Here is a 4,590-nt window from a genome sequence, read left to right on the forward strand (position 1 = left end):
TCGCTGCTCCCATGAGGAGGAGTAGTTCTCCATCGAGGCTCGGGGCTGTACCGGTAGCTATGTGGTTCATCTCTCTCCTATGTACTTCAATACAATAATCTCATGAGCTGCCTTACATGATTGAGATTCATGTGATGATGCTTGTAATCTAGATGTCATTATGCTAGTCAAGTGAGTTTTACTTATGTGATCTCCGGAGACTCCTTGTCCCACGTGTGTAAAGGTGACGAGTGTGTGCACCGTGTGGGTCTCTTAGGCTATATTTCACGGAATACTTATTCACCGTTATGAATGGCGTAGTGAAGTGCTTATGTATATCTCTTTATGATTGCAATGTGTTTTGTATCACAATTTATCGATGTGCTACTCTAGCAAGGTTATTAAAGTAGTTTTATTCCTCCCGCACGATGTAATGGTGACGAGTGTGTGCATCCGTGTTAGTACTTGGTTTATGCTATGATCATGATCTCTTGTAGATTGCGAAGTTAACTATTGCTATGATAGTATTGATGTGTATTATTCCTCCTACATAAGCATGAAGGTGACAAGTGTGCATGCTACGTTAGTACTTGGTTTAGTCGTATTGATCTATCTTACACTCTAAGGTTACTTAAATATGAACATTTAATTGTGGAGCTTGTTAACTCCGGCATTGAGGGTTCGTGTAATCCTACGCAATGTGTTCATCATCCAACAAGAAAGTGTAGAGTATGCATTTATCTATTCTGTTATGTGATCAAGTTGAGAGTGTCCACTAGTGAAAGTCTAATCCCTAGGCCTTGTTCCTAAATACTGCTATCGCTGCTTGTTTACTGTTTTACTGAGTTACTACTGCTGCGTTACTACTGCTTGTTTACTTCCTACAATACTGCTACCATCAACTGCACGCCAGCAAGCTATTTTCTGGCGCCATACTATTGCTCATACTTATTTATACCACCTGTATTTCACTATCTCTTCGCCGAACTAGTGCACCTATTTGGTGTGTTGGGGACACAAGAGACTTTTTGCTTTGTGGTTGCAGGGTTGCATGAGAGGGATATCTTTGACCTCTTCCTCCCCGAGTTCGATAAACCTTGGGTAATCCACTTAAGGGAAACTTGCTCGCTGTTCTACAAACCTCTCGCTCTTGGAGGCCCAACACTGTCTACAAGAATAGAAGCTCCCGTAGACATCAAGCACTTTTCCGGCGCCGTTGCCGGGGAGGAAAGGTAAAAGGCACTCATACTCCGGTTTCGTGTAACGATACTTTTTCGGCGCCATTGTGTGTGTGCTCGAAGCTATTTCCTTTAGACTCTGCAATTGCGACATTTGGTTTCTTGTTTACACTAGTTAGGCATAATGAACAACAATGAGCTTCTTATTCTATTTCCTGATTTCAGACATGGATGGTTTGATGCGAAAATTAAAAAACCCATGGAACATATTAATATGAATGCTTTGAACACTATTGTTGCTAATGCTATGGAAAATTCTAAGCTTGGGGAAGCTGGCTTTGATAAGCATGATATTTTTAGTCCCCCAAGCATTGAGGAGAAAATTTACTTTGATGATACTATGCCTCCTATATTTGATGATGAGAATAATAATGATAACTACTTTGTTGAATTTGCTCCCACTACAACTAATAAAATTGATTATGCCTATGTGGAGAGTAATAATTTTATGCATGAGACTCATGATAAGAATGCTTTATGTGATAGTTATATTGTTGAGTTTGCTCATGATGCTACTGAAAGTTATTATGAGAGAGGAAAATATGGTTGTAGAAATTTTCATGTTACTAAAATGCCTCTCTATGTGCTGAAATTTTTGAAGCTACACTTGTTTTATCTTCCTATGCTTGTTACTTTGCTCTTCATGAACTTGTTTATTTACAAGATTCCTATGCATAGGAAGCATGTTAGACTTAAATGTGTTTTGAATTTGCCTCTTGATGCTCTCTTTTGCTTCAACTACTATTTCTTGCGAGTGCATCATTAAAACTGCCGAGCCCATCTTAATGGCTATAAAGAAAGAACTTCTTGGGAGATAACCCATGTGTTTATTTTACTACAGCAATTTTTGTTTTGTTGAGTCTTGGAAGTTGTTTACTACTGTAGCAACCTCTCCTTATCATGTTTTTGTGCCAAGTAAAGTTTCTATGTTAAAGTTGATGTTATATTTGGGATCGCTCGCGCAGAAACAGCATTGCTGTCTGTCACGAATTCTGTCACAAGTCTCTGTAGAAAATTCGAAAAAATCTGCCAATTTACGAGCGTGATCCTCAGATATGTACGCAACTTTCATTAGTTTTGAGTTTTTCCGTTTGAGCAAGTCTGGTGCCATTTTAAAATTCGTCTTTACGGACTATTCCGTTTTTGACAGATTCTGCCTTTTATTTCGCATTGCCGCTTTTGTTAAGTTGAATGAGTTTCTTTGTTCCATTAACTTTCAGAAGTTTTGTGCAATGTCCAGAAGTGTTAAGAATGATTGTGTCACCTCTGAACATGTGAAATTTTGATTATGCACTAACCCTCTAATGAGTTTGCTTGAAGTTTGGCGTGGCAGAAGTTTTCAAGGGTCAATAGAAGAGGGTGATATAATGTGATCGAGAAGAGTGAAAGGTCTAAGCTTGGGGATGCCCCGGTGGTTCATCCCCGCATATTTTAAGAAGACTCAAGCATCTAAGCTTGGGGATGCCCAAGGCATCCCCTTCTTCATCGACAACTTATCAGGTTTCTTCTAGTGAAACTATATTTTTATTCCGTCACATCCTATGTATTTTACTTGGAGCGTCTGTGTGCTTTTATTTTTGTTTTGTTATCTTAGTTCTCTGAATAAGTTCATCCTTGTGTGGGAGAGAGACACACTCCGCTGGTTCGTATGAACACATGTGTTCTTAGCTCATAATATTCATGGCGAAGTTTCCTCTTCGTTAAATTGTTATATGGTTGGAATTGGAAAATGCTACATGTAGTAATTGGTAAAATGTCTTGGATAATGTGATACTTGGAAATTGTTGTGCTCATGTTTAAGCTCTTGCATCATATACTTTGTACCTATTAATGAAGAAATACATAGAGCTTGCTAAAATTTGGTTTGCATAATTGGTCTCTCTAAAGTCTAGATAATTTCTAGTATTGAGTTTTGAACAACAAGGAAGACGGTGTAGAGTCTTATAATGTTTACAATATATCTTTTATGTAAGTTTTGCTGCACCGGTTCATCCTTGAGTTTGCTTCAAATAACCTTGCTAGCCTAAACCTTGTATCGAGAGGGAATACTTCTCATGCATCCAAATCCTTGAGCCAACCACTATGCCATTTGTGTCCACCATACCTACCTACTACATGGTATTTCTCCACCATTCCAAAGTAAATTGCTTGAGTGCTACCTTTAAACAATTCAAAAGTTATTACCTCTTACTTGTGTCAATGTTTTATAGCTCATGAGGAAGTATGTGGTGTTTATCTTTCAATCTTGTTGGGCAACTTTCACCAATGGACTAGTGGCTTCATCCGCTTATCCAATAATTTTGCAAAAAGAGCTGGCAATGGGATTCCCGGTCCCAAATTAATTAACAAAAATAGACACTCCTCCATGGTATGTGATTGTTGGAAGGCACCCGAAGGATTCGGTTAGCCATGGCTTGAGAAAGCAAAGGTGGGGAGGAGTGTCAACATAATAAAACTAAAATAAAAAGGCACTCCTTCATGGTATGAGATTGTTGGCAGGCACCCGAAGGATTCGGTTAGCCATGGTTTGTGAAAGCAAAGGTTGGAAGGAGTGCCACCCAAAAATAAAAATAAAATGGGAGCCGCTCTTTGAAGGTATGTCTGGCAAGGGGGTTAGAGTGCCCACTACCATTCGTTGACAACAACAAACACCTCTCAAAGCTTTACTTTTGTACTCTCTTCATGTTTTCAAAATAAAAGCTCTAGCACAAATACAGCAATCGATGCTTTGCTCTTTGAAGGACCTTTCTTTTACTTTTATTGTTGAGTCAGATTACCTATCTCCCTCCACCTTAAGAAGCAAACACTTGTGTGAACTGTGCATTGATTCCTACATACTTGCATATTGCACTTGTTATATTACTTTATGTTGAAAATATCCATGAGATATACATGTTATAAGTTGAAAGCAACCGCTGAAACTTAATCTTCCTTTGTGTTGCTTCAATACCTTTACTTTGATTTATTGCTTTATGAGTTAACTCTTATGCAAGACTTATTGATGCTTGTCTTGAAAGTACTATTCATGAAAAGTCTTTGTCATATGATTCATTTGTTTACTCATGACATTTACCATTGTTTTGATCGCTGCATTCATCTCATATGTTTACAATAGTATGATCAAGGTTATGATGGCATGTCACTTAAGAAATTATCTTTGTTATCGTTTTACCCGCTCGGGACGAGCGAAACTAAGCTTGGGGATGCCGATACGTCTCCAACGTATCGATAATTTCTTATGTTTCATGCTACTTTATTGATGATACCTACATGTTTTATGCACATTATATGTCGTATTTACGCATTTTCCGGAACTAACCTATTAACAAGATGCCGAAGTGCCGGTTCTCGTTTTTCGCTGTTTTGGTTTCGG

The sequence above is a fragment of the Lolium rigidum genome, chromosome 1, assembly GCF_022539505.1.
Source record: "Lolium rigidum isolate FL_2022 chromosome 1, APGP_CSIRO_Lrig_0.1, whole genome shotgun sequence".
NCBI lineage: Eukaryota > Viridiplantae > Streptophyta > Magnoliopsida > Poales > Poaceae > Lolium > Lolium rigidum.